The sequence below is a fragment of the Pinus tabuliformis genome, chromosome 5_2 (genome assembly GCF_031772625.1).
Source record: "Pinus tabuliformis cultivar Carrire ecotype Pingquan chromosome 5_2, CPIR1, whole genome shotgun sequence".
Classification (NCBI taxonomy): Eukaryota; Viridiplantae; Streptophyta; class Pinopsida; order Pinales; family Pinaceae; genus Pinus; species Pinus tabuliformis.
In genome coordinates, this window is record NC_142306.1 from 677,510,155 (window position 1) to 677,529,575 (window position 19,421).

The window sequence follows — 19,421 nt, forward strand, 5'->3', positions numbered from 1 at the left end:
TCTTATCTGGTCCCATCTTATATAAGTTTTCTGCTATCAATGAAAATTAGTTTCCTTCACCACTAATTCTTTCTTCTGCTTTGTAGTATATTTTGAAGGAGCCATTCTTGTGTTCAAAAACTGAATAATGTCTGCAAAATGATCATCTACAACTCTGATTGCAAATAGTTGTGCATCAGGGAGATTATCTTCTATACTAGTTGGTTCTTCACCTATTTCCAATCTTGACAAATGATCAGGTCCTACATTCAGTCTTCTCGGTTTAACAATAATTTCAAAGTCATATTCTTGGAACAATAGTAACCATCTGCAAATTTTCCCTCCTAAAACATACTTATTAACCAAATACTTTAATGTTGAATGATATGTAAACATCTTGAAATATGACCCCAACAAATAACGTCTAAACTTCTGCAAGGCATATACCATTGTCAATCCTTCTCTTTTTGTAGTTGTGCAATTCTTCTCTACTTTACGTAGTTTCCTACTTGTAAAAGCTATAGGATGATCAATTTCTCATGTACCAAGTTGTGCTAGTACCACTCCTAAAGCTATACAAGAAGCATCCACATGTACACGAGATTCCTTATTCCAATCAAGGAATACTAGTATAGGAGCAACTACCATCTTTTCCTTCAATATGTCAAGGCTCTTTTGACATTCTTCATCCCATTGAAAAGTGAAATATTTCTTCAACAATTTTTCTATAGGTGTAGTAATCTCAGCATATCCTTTGATAAAATTTCTATAATATCCTGTATATCCCAATGTAGTGTGAAGCTATCTTACTATGTTTGATGGTTGTAGGTTCATAATGATAGCAATTTTCATAGGGTATACCATCAATCCTTGCTTGCAAACAATATGTCACAACAGTATACCAAAAGGTACACAAAATATACATTTCTTTAAGCTCAAGGAGATCTAATATTGTCTACATGTATCAAGAATAAGTCTTAAACTTCTAGTATGTTTGCTTAACAACCCAAATATTGTCCAATCATCAAAATATACTTCCAAAAACTTGTGGATATATTCTTTGAAAGTTGCGACCACCACTCTTGAAAATATAGCAGGGGCATTCTTTAGTCCAAAAGGAATCACTGTGTATTGATATGAACCCCATTCTGTAGCAAAGGTGGTCTTATGTCAATCTTCAGGTTCAATCTTAATCTGATGATATCCTGAAAATCCATCTGTAAATGAATAAACTTTCTGGCCTCCTACATTGTCTAACATTTCATCTGTGAAAGGGGTAGGAAAAGGATCATGTAAGCATGCATTATTCAACTTCCTCAAATCAACACAGATCCTGATTTCTCCTTGAGTTTTCTTTTCTTGTACCACCATAGGACTTACCTATTATGATTCTTCCACATGCTCAATAGCTTCTGCTACTATCATCTTATCCAACTCAAATTTTGCGTTCTCCTTATATTTCAAATTCTATCTATAAGGTCTTTGATTAACTGGCTTCGCATCAAGCTTAAGGGGGATCTTCATCACTCCTAAATCTCCTACTATACCCTTCATTTCTGAAAACTTAGTGGGAAACAACTCCCAATATTAATGAAGAAATTCCATTACTTTGTTGATTATTTCTTCATCCCAATAATATCCTATAGTTGCAAATTTTGATTCCTCTTCTGATCCTATATTTACCTTTTTTGTCTCTACTGGCTTCGTTATATCTGGTATCTTTGTCTCAAGTCCATTTACTTCATGGTGTCCTTCTGATTATGCTATGTCAATGTTGTGAGGATATTCTTCTTCTTCTTCAATAAATTTGTAGCATTCTAGTGTATGTTCTATTTGCGCAGCCCAATCAGGTTGTTGTCATGTCCTTGGAGATGAATTCTCAAAGATCTTCTTCTTAAATTTTTGAAGGGATGAATATATATATGGATAGTCATCTTCAAAGCTAAATGTCAATATAAACCCATCAATCATATATTCCCAACTCACAGTACCATGTCGAAGCTCTGTTTCCAAGTACCAATTCTGAGGAATTGTCTCCAATGTGTGAATGAACCCATGTACCCATTCTTGTTGTGGAATCTCCTTCCATGTTGTAGTACATAACCGGATATGCTCCCTGGGACTGGTTTCACCATCATATTTCAATTCCATTTCTGTATTTATCTGACCAAATCTTATCCACATCAATCTTCGACATTTTTGCTAATCTCCTATATTCTTCTTATGTGTACCCCACCATCTAGCAGGAGTAGCTTTTAGGGCTAGATCCAAAGCTAACAATATTTGACTTTCTAGAACATGTTCCTCATAATCATCAAGAAAAGCAAGAAAAGCATTCACATTACCCAAGCCATCATAAGAAGGTAGGTTACATACCTCAAATGTCATGGAGCGAACTAATTTAGTAACTCTTGCACAATGCCTTGTAGATACTTCGTGTAGCATGTTTTACAAATTCTCCAGTTCTTCTGAGTTTGATGCACAAGAATTGTCATGCTCCCAAGTTAACTTGCCTTCTGCATTAGGGTTAACAAATCATGTTCCTTTGTTTCCAATTGATAAATATTATCTATATCAATTGTGAAATACTCTTATCTAATTGGCTCTGTATACTTTGCTCCTGCTGATGGATCCAATGGAACAATTACCTTCACATTATTCCCTTTGAATATCATTTATCTCTTCTTTAGATTAATTATAGCCATGCTATCGAATGCCCAATCAAATCCAAGCAATGCAGGATATGGGTTACTGTCATCTACAATTTATATTACTTCAAAGCCAACAGTAGTGTGAACTCCTTCAATGTCCACTGTCACACCTGATAGTCTTCCTAAGGGGAAGATCTTCTGTTTATTTTCCATCAAGTTAGCTGAATAGGTGACCACTATAATTTCGTCTTAACCATTAACTCCAATGTCTGCTTCATCACAACATTAGCTTCAGATCCTAGATCTAAAATAACTTGATCACTTTTAGGCTGGGTAGGTAGTTGGAGGTTGCAGAAGCAAGTTTATGATCACTTTTTTCTTGTCAAGAAAGATTTATCTCATCAGTGACACAAATACCAAGGCAGTTATTTGGTTGGAGGACAGTGGAAGCATGACTAATTTCCCCTTTCATTCCCCCAGAAATTATTTATTAACATCCCCTCAAGGACCTTGGGATCCGCCCAATAGTCCTACTTCACTTCATTTTATGAGAAATGCTAAGTTGAACTCTCAGTTTACTTAGTGGAAAGAAGCCACATTTCTTGTGTAAAAATGATCATTCCATACTCCTTTCATTTCCCTATGCCTAAGCTTCACTCTATAAACTTAGCATTTATTCATACTATTTCAATCCATAAGGTCATATTAACAATTAACTTTATTATTTTAGCTCCCTTAATCATTTCCCCTTCCCTATCATACAAAAAACTATATTATAAACCCAAAAAATGTAAATATCCCCACCCCTTGGCACTATATCCATATAACCCGAGTTTGGGGAATATTAAGTTCATTTGGGACTTGTATTAGCCCTTCTGCATCCAAAACACTTGGGATTAATTTAACATCTTGTTAAATTAATAACCATACTGACCCCCTCACACATAACCATACCTTATTACCCTCCACGCTTATATATTTTGGGTTTCATTTGATATTTGATTAAATGAATAACCATAACCGCCGGCGCGGAACACACAAAACCCATTAACCCAAAGTTTTGACCCCCGTGGCATGTTATAATATTAAATATATGGGCGGGTTCACACGCCGTATCATACCAACACCTATGCATCCCGTCAACCCTCTGATCCGGCCTTGCAGATCCGACGGCTCACGCTAATATCGAAGCCGCCCCGCTGTACGAGGGTTAGCTCCCGATAGAAAGCAATTTTGCCGTCATAAGCAGGGACGCGTGGCCCGTTTCGATTGCATCAGGCCCGCGCTGACACAAACCATCCCCGTACCAAAAGCGGTCCGATGGAAACCACTTACCGCCCGTCCTCCCCGTCGCGCACGTCACCCCCACATCAGCTTTTGCGTCAGCACCTTCGCTACGGTACAGTCCGCCGTAGCTACACATCACCCATCTACGTTAGCCGCCACGTTACCCGCCGTACCTTGCTACAGGTTTAGGTGATGTCATGCTGACGTCGGCACAAAAAGCGCCAAAAAGTCCGAAAAACCACAAATTTTCGTTGAAAACCAACGAAAGTGATGTTTTGTTTATTTTTTATGCGACTAACAGCGAAAGTCTCTACATGAACATTACGTCCAATCCGCCATTGACGTCCCAATCTGCCACCCGGGTGTATTCAACCTGGAACCCGACCTCCTCGGCTCTACCTGCAACTGCATTCCACAGCAAACTCTCGAAAAAGACAGGTATTTACCTGGGAACGCCCATAACCCTGTTTTTTCATAATTCCTCTGCAAAATATCACCAATACATCTAAATTCAATTTAAAGACATTCCCGTTTGCAAACTCCTCCGCTCTGCCTCACTGAGCAACCATATTTTGGAGAAAAACCCTGCCAATTTCTGTGACTCTGATAAACTGTCCACTAAAGCTCGAAATCCGGCTCCTGTTCACCTGCAAAACCACTAAAGAAAACCTACAAAATCCCTGTTATCTCCATTCCATTCAAGCTTCCTTGTTGCAGAGCCCTGCATACTCTTTATTCCCCTTGAACTCTACTTAGCAGGGGCATCTTCGCACAGAACTCAAAACTGTAAATTCCCTGCCAAAAAATCCACTGTCTGGACTCTGTTTCCTATTGAAACATAAGACTCTAATCCAACTATAATCACAGTCAATCATGGAGGCTCCAGTAGCCTTGAATATTGCACCATTAAATGCACCTCATAAAGAGTTAGAGTGGATACCTCTTGCTAACAGAGGCTATCAAATTGATGATATGGAGGGAATCAAGCCTCACCTTCAGGTTTTCTGTGAACTAAGGAATAACTTCATAAACAAGGCTGACCTGTTAGGAATATGGGAATCTAACATGCCCATATATTACCTGCCCTTAGTGAATGTCTTCCCTGACCTCATCCATCAGTGTTGTGCTAATTATATGCCTTCTCAATGGGCAGTGATGGACCCTGCTGGAAATGTCCTCTTTTACATTACCCCTCAGTCCATAAATGAGATGCTGCAATTCAAGCCAACTCAGCCTCTGGTCCCCCTTTCCATGACACAATTGCTGGATCAAGCCTCAAAGTTGCCCTCGGCAGAAGTTGACCGAATTGCCAAGCTGTTCATGCCACCAGAGTGTTACTCTAGATTCACAATCCCCTATCACCATGCTTGGTTTACTGAGGAGGGAAAAATGCTCATAGACATGATTTCCTACATCCTAGGATTCAGAACAAGTGAAATTGTGGATGAGACTGTCTTTGCCTTGATGTCCATGTTTACTCCAGGACAGCCCCCTGCTGTCAAGTATGACTATGCCACCTTCATAGCCAACAAGATTCATGAGCAGTTCATGAACTTAGAGAGGGAAAGGGTATTCAAATATACTTCATATATATATCATTTGTTGTTGTACTATCAATCAGATAGTTTCCCGGTTTTCCTTAAGAAATTGGATGCTAGGGGGGAGCGAAGGTCTGTGATATTTTGGTCATCAATGTTCCATCATGTTAATTACTCCCCATACACATACTATGAGTTCATTGACCTTTTTGTCTATCCAGGCACTTGCTTATTGTCAACAGATCCCCCTCCCAGGCTTACTGCTGAAATGCATAGAATCCTACATCTCTCAAAAGGATACAACATTGGTGATTGGTACTTCTACCAAAATCACATTGTAATAAGGATTTATGGCTGTGAATTAGCCCCCTACAGACTGCCAAAATATGTCCCCATGAGACTCTTTTCTTGGGAGTATTATCGGCAATTCAACAGTGCAGACTTGACTCACTTCTATGGTGCTAGGAAAAAAGCACAACTCAAGATAAGACACCAACTGGGCCCTTTTATCTTTAATAAAAGGGAAGAAGCATGGAAGGATGCTGACACTATTCTGAGAGAGAAACTTAAGCTCAAACTAAGTTTCTATTAGGCACCTTATGACCCTGAACATTTCATAAGCTGTAGAAGAGTTAAAAACAAGCTCACAGGTTATCTACACCATAGAGTCCATGAAATTGAACAATATGCCAATCAACAAGAATGGGTAGAGGGCACACTAGTGGAAGAGCTTACTGAAGAAGAGATAATAGAAAAAGCTATCGAAAACCTTGAAAAATCAGTTGACCTGGAATCTTTTGGACAGGCGTTTTTCACAGGTCCTCAACACCTTGGAGAAGGCACCTCATCTGCCACGGTTTCCCAACAACCTGCCCAAGTAAGTGCTCCACCAGTAGACATATCTAAAGGAAAAGAGGTGCAGCATTCAGAACAGCAAGTGCACCATTCTGAGCAGCAAGAGACAATGGCAGACTGGCCGGTTTCAACAGATGAACAAAGTCAAGGGCAAGACCCTTCAACACAAGCAAAGGCAACTGAAATCCCTGTGTTACAGACTCCTCTTAATGAGGAAAGGGCCAAGAAAAGGGATAGACAGGAAGAAACACCCACAGGGACATCTACAGATCAGCAAGGAGAAAAGAGATAAAGATTAAATCCTTATTCAGAAGAAGAATTGCCAGAGGGGCCAACTGAACAGCAAGTTCCCCCAAGTATGGAGACATTAGCCAGCTCCTTCCAGCCAGAGCAAGAAAGACAACAAGATGTGGAGGTTACATCCACCAGGCAATAGAGCAGACAGGGCTCTGACATCAAAAAAGCATTCACTGATATCAAGGCTAGAAATGAGCCAGTGAGGTTCCAACTTTACAACCAACTGCTAAGAATGGCTCCCACGAATCAGCAAAGGCTAATGGCAGCCTATGACATCCAAGAAGGGAAAATGACCCTTAGTCATTTCAGACCTATAATGCAGCAACCACAATCAGCTGCTGACTATATCAGAACCAATCTGGAAGTTCTCTCCAAGGATATCCATCCAATGGACCATATTGAATTGCACAAACAAACCAGCAAAATGGTATATCCTACCTTGGCACACAAAACATTGTTGGCCCATAGATTACAAAACTCATTACACAATACTTCTCCCCAGCTGGAATTAGAGAAGGCCTCCTCAATGGCTAAAGATAATAGAATCAAATCCTTGGAGGAGATTATTATGGAGTTGGGACATGATCCCAAGGATCCGAAGGGCATTCAGGCCTTGATCAAAAAGAAAGAGGAAGACATAGCAGCCCTCAGAAGACAACTCAGGCTGCCAGCTACAATACATCCTCAAACTACAGATAAACAAGATACAACCATAAAAAAGGTCCAGATTATAAGATGATATATGATGATTATATTCTTTATTATTCATCCCTCTATATTATTATATGGAGGGATATATCATCTCAATGCCACAGTCCATATACTATGGACTCCCATGATACAAGCTACTATGGTCCGAAAACCATTCATCATATACAAAATAGTATTTTTTCACAAAAAGGGAGGGGCTTCGACCCACTCTGAAGCCCATATACCATGCGGTATATCTACTTCACAATCCACTTAACGCTCTGATGCATCCTTTACTTCGCACTTCGCTCATCAAAATGTAGAGTCTTCATCAAAATCTAGGCCAAGTTAGGTTGCACCCAAAAACTCTCAATAAGTCAAGATCCCTCTTCTACCCCAAAATAAATAAGTGTCGATGCACAATTCTCTTTTAAAAAATAATAAAAGTGAAAGAAGAGAAAGGCTTCCTACGTAGAGAGGTGAAGCAGACAAATCCACCAGGGTACTGTCCAGGCTTGCTGGCAGTGGAGAAATGCTTGTGTTCTTGTGTGACTCCACTGGGGTACTGTCCAGGCCTGCTAGCAACAGAGCAACACTAGAGATGAAAAAATATACTATGGAAATCTTAAGTTCGCGAGCTAAACTACACTTCCCAATTCGAAACACTGCGATATGGTTGAACCTTATGTTTTATTAAACTGAGGAGGTGTAAAGGGGGCCATGTCTTCACATGGGGTAAGTAGGGAAGCCAAAATAGTCTGCACAATGAATCAATACTCCCTGAAGGAACAAGGCCCTACACTAAAATGAACCAAGATAAAGAATTTGGTATTCAACTAGTGTGTCACTAAGTGTTATAGCGGCTGCAACACCCTCCAAAACTTTGGATTACACTTAAATTTCAGAGCCTACCATGGATCATATTATCATTTTTTCCTTGGTCACTTATTAGTAAGCTAATGATCTTAAGCTCCCCTCTTTGATCTTAAGAGTCATTTACACTTTTATCTTTATATAGTATGTGTTATCTTTGGGCATGGGGATTATCACTTATCATGCAAAGGGAAGTTTGTTTTGCTTCAAGGGGAAATATTTGTGAGAATGGGTTGTCCTCACCACATAGACATGTTTCACACTCATTTCACGCACTCTTGCACAAGTTTCACCTTTATCCTCTCAAAGTCTATCATCGGTGTTGCACTTATCATAAGTTGTCGCAAAGGTTGTTGCATTAAGTGAAGTATGTTTCTATATGTTTTGCATGGTCTATGTTGTGTGACTAAGCGTTCAAGTGTGTGATCATAGTCAATTTCTATGTCTATTCACATTGGTTCCACTGATCCCACACTTAACCAAATTCTGGAGTTTCCCTAGCAACCAGTCCTCATCCAGATTTCCTGAACTGTGCACTTCGCATTTGCAATCCTCAAGCTTTTTCCCTTGCCTGCCGAAACTGTGAAATGCAAAGAAATCCTAGCCTCCCTTGGCATCCAAAACTATCCATTCATTTCCTCCACTGTCCTTCGCTCAACCGGAACCCATTGTCTCCAGAAACTGCACAGTTTTGTCTCTCACGCATCTCAGCTACCTAATATACCTTGCTACCTAAAACTGCACAGATGTGCCCTACCAAGGCCATATCCCGCAGCAGTCACTACCTGCTTAAAATGTGTAATTGTGTCTCTTAGTGGCCATGAAGAAGGATGAAATGCTAGATGACTCTCAAGGAGCTGAAGAGAAAGGTAAGGAAACCAAGGAACCAGGGTATGAAAGAAGATTGAGACCGCATGAAGACTCCATTTGATGCATAACCCTTTGGAGGGTAGGTATGAAAACAAAGCACATATTTTTTAAATACACCTCTTAGTGTAGCATTAAGGACCACTTATCATTGTCATATCATTATGTCTTCAATGACATGCATGGTTGCAAGCACTGAAAGTAATTCCATGTGTTTCCTCTAAGTGTCTTTCTCCCTTTCGCTTGTTGGATCAACTATCATCTTTGGGCATGTTTGGTTTTTATTTCATGTTTGCAAGCCTTTCTAGTGACCTCAAAGGTTGGTCTTTGTGTATACAAGTTTTCCTAGCCATGTAAACACCTATCGCACTCATACACAAAATTTTAAGCATTATCGCACAAGTCTCGTCACAGTCATCCTAAAGTCTTTCTCAAGTGTCACACTTGTCATTTTTAGTTCTAGACAGACTCATGGAGGGTAATGGGTTTTCTTGTTGTTCTGGTGGTCTATGTTGTCGTGTCGTTAAAGTATGCAAGGTATGTGATCAAAATGTCAAGTTCTTCACAATTTCACCTGCCTCCCACACTTAGCCATTTTCCTGAAATTACTTCTGACCGGGCAACTCTATTTCAGCATACCCTAAATGAGCTGCACACTACACAGACTCAAGCCTCAGTGATGTTTCTTTGCTTCCTAGAACTGTGCAGTCATTGTCCCCTAGGGAAATTTCACTGCACAATTCGAGAGCTCAGTAGACTACCTTCCTTCCCATAATTGTGTAGTAGCTTCCTCAAGCCTAACCTGAAATGGGAATTTTGCAAGATCAGTCATCAAGCTTCCTCCCTTCCTGCTAGAACCCTACAATGTGCAGAGACCCAAGATTTCCTTGCCTCCCATAACTACGCAGAAAGGTCCCCCAGTGTCCTCCCTTAGCCGGGACTCACTGATCTCAACTATTGAGTAGATTTGTCCTCTCTTGTCCCTTTGCTACCCAGTCCTTCCTTCCCTCAGAAAAATTCTCATACCTACCTCCTAGGGTCTCACTTTGTAGTTCCACTGATGATATCAACTGCGCAATCATATCTCCCAATGGACTCTACACAATTTTCCCCGACAGTCAAGACTGTGCTCAGGAGTTCCTCAACCAAGCCTGAGTTGTGCTCTACGCAGTCTCAATGACTAGTCTCCCTCCCTGTCACCTCAAACTGCACAATGTGCAGTTATTGGGCCCTCTTTCCCAGCTTGTCACTTGTCTCAAACCCAATCCATGGATAATAATGCATCATCTTAGACTAGGGAGTTTTTGGATTTGATGTCATCCCGTCATGAGTGAATTGTAGGAATATGTACACTATTAGATCATGGCGAGATGATGAAGAAGGAGAAGAAGGAGCGAACATGCTAGAAGCCTCACTTATAGCTAGACAGAAAAGAAGATTAAAAGGGAACACATGCATGCAACCACCTCTCAAGACTAAATATCATTGAAGACCGTTCATCATCAAGCTATGCGGAGGAGAAGAGAAAGTGCATCCAAGAACATATCCATCACTCAGTAGTAACAACAGCTTGACATTTCCACCTCAGCAAGCTATTCCATGTCAACAGTGTCATGTCAAGTTGTGTCATGAGTTTTCAAAGGCCACATCACTACTATGAGCCATGTCTATTGTAAATCGAATGTAATGAAAAGTGGAAGTCCAATCGACACACATGAATATGAAGAGTCATGTTAGTTGAAAATTCATAGGAAGTTGAACAGTCATGAGGGTAGTCGAAGAGTCACAAGGGTCAAGCATCACCCCTTGGTTATATATACCCCCTCATTGTATGAGCAAAGGACTTTTCACCTTGGCTCCTCCCACAAAGCATAGAGAGTTTCAGTCAGTTCTTTGAGGAGCGAGGAGTGGCTTTAATGTCCCACTACTAGGGCTAGTGATGTATGATGTAAATATGTGTCTTGGAACTTTTGCTTAATATAGAAGCATGTTCAGGCCAACACGTTTCCATGCATGACTTGTGGATGTTTGTAAGACTATTCTTTGAGCATTTGTAATTCATGTTTGTTTCACATGTACTAAGATAGTTGAACTATTTTGGTTGTTTTAGTGCTTACCTTGTTGGGAATGTGTTGTATTGGTTATCACTGTTGTCTCATCCTTGTGGAATACTCCGCGTGATATTTGACAAACCTTCCTCTCTTATTGGTTATAATGAATGTCAAATCCATTGTCAACTATTCCGCTAGATGGTAAATGGATCTCCCCCTGTACTTTGGTTTTAACGACTGCCGCATCCGTTGTGGACTATTCCATTGGATGCTAGATATTCCTTCCTAGTTCTTGTGTGTCTCTTCCTAGGTGGTACTATTACCTCTCACTTAGAGGCTCACTTTTCTTCCCCTTTTGTAGTAAGAGAACCTTGACACAGTTATGTTGCACACTCACCAAACACCCTTACCTTATTGTTCAAATATACCATTGCATCACTCTTCCATGCTGACAGCTAGAGCCAATGAATATCTTTGAGTCTTTGGCAACTGAACCTTTGTTCCGGATGGGACTCCTACACCAAATGGTGTGAGGTCTAGTTGAGACTTCATATCGGGGAGGTCCCCTTGGTTGATGGACTTCCACCACCGTCAACACATCTCTAAAGAGAGCCTACTGCATTGAAATTCAAATTTGATTCTCCTAAGAAAAACTTCTAAATTCCTTCTCTAATATGAATCTTGCTCTGATACCATGTAGAAATTATGGTGTATATTTTCAACTACTAATGAAGTTTTAATCAAATTCATAAGACACAATCATACTCTACTCCTATATAGAAGTTAATTCACAATTTAGAATAAAAATCACAAACATGAAATAAGAAATAACATTATAACACACATGCACACAATATTTTTCCTAGGGAATGAAATTTGCTAAAAACCACGATGTCTGCTTTCATTAATCTGATGAATAGAGATGTATTACAATTTCTTTGCTCAACTGAGCACAACTTGCAAGTGAATAATATATCTCTCTGCTCACTAAGAAGATATAACTCCAAATTAGTCAAATTTTTCCTCTTCTTGAGCCCCTATTTCCTTGTACAATTCCTATGAAATTAGACCCCTATTATTTAGGAATTTCTCCAAAATGGATTGCACAATTCCCAAGGTTGATCATGAGACTGCATGAAACACATGTACACTCAAGAATAGTCTATAATTGATGTTACACTACCTTGGAATCTCCACCACAACCGGGGAAATCGAATTCTCTACATGCACTAGCTATTTTGGATTGATTGATCAGTTAATTGGATGATCCTTGAGTTTGACTAAAGTCCCACTAGACAACTGACCTTCCACTAGTTCCTCTAGCATTTGGAACTAGTTTAATTGAAGACCACGTGAGATAATTGACTTTGATTGCTACAAATTAGCAATCACAGATGCTTAACTAAACTCTAACTCCTCCAAATCGAATTTATTGAGTAAACTGGGTGACACAAGCCATGTCACACAAGTTAACTACATCCAAATTTTCTGTTGATGTGGAAATTCGAATTTTCTCAATTTAATCAAGGCAAAATCAAATTGATAATTAATTACTGCATTTTTCAACAAGCCTAGCATGAGGACCCCAAATCTCAATAGCCCTAATTGAAAAATTAGGATACCCAACCAAGATGAGGTTATCTAAGTCGAAAAAATGATAAATAGTCCTTCCTAAAAGGGTATATTCTCTTTATGTGGACCATAAACATTCAAGATCCTTAGTTCCATCCCCATATCCATTGAGAACACATCAAAGCCCAGAAAAAAGTCCATTTCCCAAGAGTTGATCAATTTAATATTTTGTGAATTCCACCCAATGGCTAGACCTCCTGACCTTCCACAAGCAGTAGAACACAAGTGTTGAGAAATCTAGGGCAACTACATTAGGTGATTTCTCTTACTTTGATAACTGCTTGTGATGTATTTTTACTTAACTTGATTAGATTCTTCTTTCACTTGATTATTAATAGTGTTTTTTATCATCAAACAACTACCAAACAATGAAGAATAATAACAAAAAAGGACACAAGATATAGGAAATCATCCAGAGCCAAAACCTTTCCTCTTGAGAGGAAAACCCACAAGAAATTTTATCTTCTTATAGAACTTTAAATTATGAACTACAAGACCTAATACCCTTGAAATATACCTCTCCAAGACATTGTTAACCTCCTCCTTCAAGAACTTATTTCTCTCAAATTCAACCCAAGTCAAACTTGCCTTGAAGCAACAACACCCTTTTCCTTTGACCAAGATTTTGGACCTGCAACTTATGCCTACAATTTTTGGCCTCCAGTACTTGCTGCAACTTCATAGGTGTGGAAGTTTATGGCAGAATCATAATACTTCTTCTCTTCACTTGGATAGGATCTTCCTCCTTAAGAACTCGGATTTCAAAGTGAATCTTCTTGGCACAAAAAGTTACTTTTTAATGGTTTTTCAATTTGGTCTTATTGCAACAGGTGGATGCCCTAATTTACCTTGCATGTGTGAGAGGTTTTAGCCAAAAACAATTCCCAAAGAATTTGATTTATTTCTTCCTTTTGATATTCTTATTTTTGCTCCTTCTAGGTCTTCTTCTTGATCTTGATCGAACTTCTTGATGCCTTATCCTTGTCTCTAAAATGAGGTTGATTCCTTCCTTATATATAGCCTTTTCTTCATGGTCAAATAGTCCAACATGAGGCTGACTTGTGATTGCTTGTGTTAGGTTCCTATACCAATAGGTTTCATTTTTCATGATTGACTATGGAAGTGCCAAATATGTTCATCTTTTCATGCTGCAAAGGTTCCATATTTTGTAAAGAAATGAAGAAAAATAAAAAATGTAAAGAGGGTATGCCCTAAAAGAAAAATCAAAGGGCAAAAAGAGTAAATTGGTCAACAAAAAGAAAAGAAAATGAACCCCAAACCAAAAGACCATGACAGTGGCGAGCCAAAATGCCACTGCTATCTTATTTGCAAGTTCACAAAGTGCAAATACTGTTGCTTATCACACTTAATGGATGGCCCAACAGTTCAATCTGGACCACTCCATATTTAAATTTGTTGTTGTAGAATAGAGAAAGAATATCTGTCCAAACAGTTCAAGCTTGGCAGATAAGTAGACATATAGAGAAAATAAGGAGCCCAATTGCTTAATCTGGGCCCTTGGAAGAGATAAGAGTAGACCTAGATAGGGGGGAAATCAAAAGAAAAGAGGAGAATCAGGGTTTGCAAATTCAAATGCACCCAATCAAAAGGAAGAAAAAATGCTAGGTGTAGCCTGGGTAGGTAGTTGGAGGTTGCAGAAGCAAGTTTATGATCACTTTTGTCTTGTCAAGAAAGATTTATCTCATCAGTGACACAAATACCAAGGCAGTTATTTGGTTGGAGGACAGTGGAAGCATGACTAATTTCCCCTTTCATTCCCCCAGAAATTATTTATTAACATCCCCTCAAGGACCTTGGGATCCGCCCAATAGTCCTACTTCACTTCATTTTATGAGAAATGCTAAGTTGAACTCTCAGTTTACTTAGTGGAAAGAAGCCACATTTCTTGTGTAAAAATGATCATTCCATACTCCTTTCATTTCCCTATGCCTAAGCTTCACTCTATAAACTTAGCATTTATTCATACTATTTCAATCCATAAGGTCATATTAACAATTAACTTTATTATTTTAGCTCCCTTAATCATTTCCCCTTCCCTATCATACAAAAAACTATATTATAAACCCAAAAAATGTAAATATCCCCACCCCTTGGCACTATATCCATATAACCCGAGTTTGGGGAATATTAAGTTCATTTGGGACTTGTATTAACCCTTCTACATCCAAAACACTTGGGATTAATTTAACATCTTGTTAAATTAATAACCATACTGACCCCCTCACACATAACCATACCTTATTACCCTCCACGCTTATATATTTTGGGTTTCATTTGATATTTGATTAAATGAATAACCACAACCGCCGGCGCGGAAACACACAAAACCCATTAACCCAAAGTTTTGACCCACCTGGCATGTTATAATATTAAATATACGGGCGGGTTCCCACGCCGTATCATACCAACACCTATGCATCCCGTCAACCCTCCGATCCGGCCTTGCAGATCCGACAGCTCATGCTAATATCGGAGCCGCCCCACTGTACGAGGGTTAGCTCCCGATAGAAAGCGATTTTGCCATCATACGCAGGGACGCGTGGCCCGTTTCAATTGCATCAGGCCCGCGCTGACACAAACCATCCCCGTACCAAAAGCGGTCCGATGGAAACCGCTTACCGCCCGTCCTTCCCGTCGCGCACGTCACCCCCACGTCAGCTTTTGCGTCAGCACCTTCGCTACGGTACAGTCCGCCGTAGCTACACATCACCCATCTACATTAGCCGCCACGTTACCCCCCGTACCTTGCTACAGGACTAGGTGATGTCATGCTGACGTCGGCACAAAAAGCGCCAAAAAGTCCGAAAAACCACAAATTTTCGTTGAAAACCAACGAAAGTGATGTTTTGTTTGTTTTTTATGAGACTAACAGCGAAAGTCTCTACATGAACATTACGTCCAATCCGCCATTGACGTCCCAGTCTGCCACCTGGGTTTATTCAACCTGGAACCCGACCTCCTCGACTCTACCTGCAACTGCATTCCACAGCAAACTCTCGAAAAAGACAGGTATTTACCTGGGAACGCCCATAACCCTGTTTTTTCATAATTCCTCTGCAAAATATCACCAATACATCTAAATTCAATTTAAAGACATTCCCGTTTGCAAACTCCTCCGCTCTGCCTCACTCAGCAACCATATTTTCGAGAAAAAACCTGCCAATTTCTGTGACTCTGATAAACTATCCACTAAAGCTCGAAATCCGGCTCCTGTTCGCCTGCAAAACCACTAAAGAAAACCTGAAAAATCCCTATTATCTCCATTCCATTCAAGCTTCCTTGTTGCAGAGCCCTGCATACTCTTTATTCCCCTTGAACTCTACTCAGCAAGGGCATCTTCGCACAGAACTCAAAACTGTAAATTCCCTGCCAAAAATCCCACTGTCTGGACTCTGTTTCCTATTGAAACATAAGACTCTAATCCAAATATAATCACAGTCAATCATGGAGGCTCCAGTAGCCTTGAATATTGCACCATTAAATGCACCTCATAAAGAGTTAGAGTGGATACCTCTTGCTAACAGAGGCTATCAAATTGATGATATGGAGGGAATCAAGCCTCACCTTCAGGTTTTCTGTGAACTAAGGAATAACTTCAGAAACAAGGCTGACCTGTTAGGAATATGGGAATCTAACATGCCCATATATTACCTGCCCTTAGTGAATGTCTTCCCTGACCTCATCCATCAGTGTTGTGCTAATTATATGCCTTCTCAATGGGCAGTGATGGACCCTGCTGGAAATGTCCTCTTTTACATTACCCCTCAGTCCATAAATGAGATGCTGCAATTCAAGCCAACTCAGCCTCTGGTCCCCCTTTCCATGAGACAATTGCTGGATCAAGCCTCAAAGTTGCCCTCTGCAGAAGTTGACCGAATTGCCAAGCTGTTCATGCCACCAGAGTGTTACTCCAGATTCACAATCCCCTATCACCATGCTTGGTTTACTGAGGAGGGAAAAATGCTCATAGACATGATTTCCTACATCCTAGGATTCAGAACAAGTGAAATTGTGGATGAGACTATCTTTGCCTTGATGTCCATGTTTACTCCAGGACAGCCCCCTGCTGTCAAGTATGACTATGCCACCTTCATAGCCAACAAGATTCATGAGCAGTTCATGAACTTAGAGAGGGAAAGGGTATTCAAATATACTTCATATATATATCATTTGCTGTTGTACTATCAATCAGATAGTTTCCCGGTTTTCCTTAAGAAATTGGATGCTAGGGGGGAGCGAAGGTCTGTGATATTTTGGTCATCAGTGTTCCATCATGTTAATTACTCCCCATACACATACTATGAGTTCATTGACCTTTTTGTCTATCCAGGCACTTGCTTATTGTCAACAGATCCCCCTCCCAGGCTCACTGCTGAAATGCATAGAATCCTACATCTCTCAAAAGGATACAGCATTGGTGATTGGTACTTCTACCAAAACCACATTGTAATAAGGATTTATGGCTATGAATTAGCCCCCTACAGACTGCCAAAATATGTCCCCATGAGACTCTTTGCTTGGGAGTATTATCGGCAATTCAACAGTGCAAACTTGACTCACTTCTATGGTGCTAGGAAAAAAGCACAGCTCAAGATAAGACACCAACTGGGCCCTTTTATCTTTAATAAAAGGGAAGAAGCATGGAAGGATGCTGACACTATTCTGAGAGAGAAACTTAAGCTCAAACTAAGTTTCTATTAGGCACCTTATGACCCTGAACATTTCATAAGCTGTAGAAGAGTTAAAAATAAGCTCACAGGTTATCTACACCATAGAATCCATGAAATTGAACAATATGCCAATCAACAAGAATGGGTAGAGGGCACACTAGTGGAAGAGCTTACTGAAGAAGAGATAATAGAAAAAGCTATCGAAAACCTTGAAAAATCAGTTGACCTGGAATCTTTTGGACAGGCGTTTTTCATAGGTCCTCACCACCTTGGAGAAGGCACCTCATCTGCCACGGTTTCCCAACAACCTGCCCAAGTAAGTGCTCCACCAGTAGACATATCTAAAGGAAAGGAGGTGCAGCATTCAGAACAGCAAGTGCACCATTCTGAGCAGCAAGAGACAATGGCAGACCGGCCGGTTTCAACAGATGAACAAAGTCAAGGGCAAGACCCTTCAACACAAGCAAAGGCAACTGAAATCCCTGTGTTACAGACTCCTCTTAATGAGGAAAGGGCCAAGAAAAGGGATAGACAGGAAGAAACACCCACAGGGACATCTACAGATCAGCAAGGAGAAAAGAGACAAAGATTAAATCCTTATTCAGAAGAAGAATTGCCAGAGGGGCCAACTGAACAGCAAGTTCCCCCAAGTATGGAGACATCAGCCAGCTCCTTCCAGCCAGAGCAAGAAAGACAACAAGGTGTGGAGGTTACATCCACCAGGCAATAGAGCAGACAGGGCTCTGACATCAAAAAAGCATTCACTGATATCAAGGCTAGAAATGAGCCAGTGAGGTTCCAGCTTTACAACCAACTGCTAAGAATGGCTCCCACTAATCAGCAAAGGCTAATGGCAGCCTATGACATCCAAGAAGGGAAAATGACCCTTAGTCATTTCAGACCTATAATGCAGCAACCACAATCAGCTGCTGACTATATCAGAACCAATCTGGAAGTTCTCTCCAAGGATATCCATCCAATGGACCATATTGAATTGCACAAACAAACCGGCAAAATGGTATATTCTACCTTGGCACACAAAACATTATTGGCCCATAGATTACAAAACTCATTACACAATACTTCTGCCCAGCTGGAATTAGAGAAGGCCTCCTCAATGGCTAAAGATAATAGAATCAAATCCTTGGAGGAGATTATTATGGAGTTGGGACATGATCCCAAGGATCCGAAGGGCATTCAGGCCTTGATCAAAAAGAAAGAGGAAGACATAGCAGCCCTCAGAAGACAACTCAGGCTGCCAGCTACAATACATCCTCAAACTACAGAGGTGGTACAACAAAAAGAAGAGGAGGATGTGGTTACCTTTCTCATGAGGATGCATAAAAGATTGATAGAATCAAAGAGTGCCTTGGAGGCATCACTACAAGGGAGACAGGGAGAGTTGGCCTCTCAGCCAATTCAAACAACTCACATTCTTACAGCTGCACCTCCTACGGCCACCACAATAGTCCCTCCCACTGATCCAACATCCATAGCAGGTACCTCAAGTTCAGCACCAGTTTCAGCAACAACTACAGCAGCAACAGAGCAAGAGACCAGCCTGAGTATGGAGGAAATGATGAAAGAAATAAAGGCTCTGGAAGTACAGATGGCAGAATTGAAAGAGGCCAAAGAAAAGCTGGCCAAAATTGAGGTAAGATATGATAAATCAAAGATGGATGTAGCTGAGAAGACAAGGGAAGTAAAAACCCTAGAGAAAAGGATAAAAGAGCTGGAAAAGGAGCTTACTCTTGACAAAACCCTAGCTGAAGTCAAGAAAATTTTGTGGGCCAAAATTGGCCAATCCATTACAGACCAATGGCAATCCATTGAAACTATTCATGAGCAAATGGAATTGATAGGCTTAGCTCAATTTGAAAATCAAAAGGCTAGAGCATCTTTAGGAAATATGCCTGAGCAAGCCAACAGAATGATCCAATTTCTCAACACTCATACCAAAGAGCAGTTGGCAGCAATAGGTATCAGGAACAGGACAGATACCATCTTGCT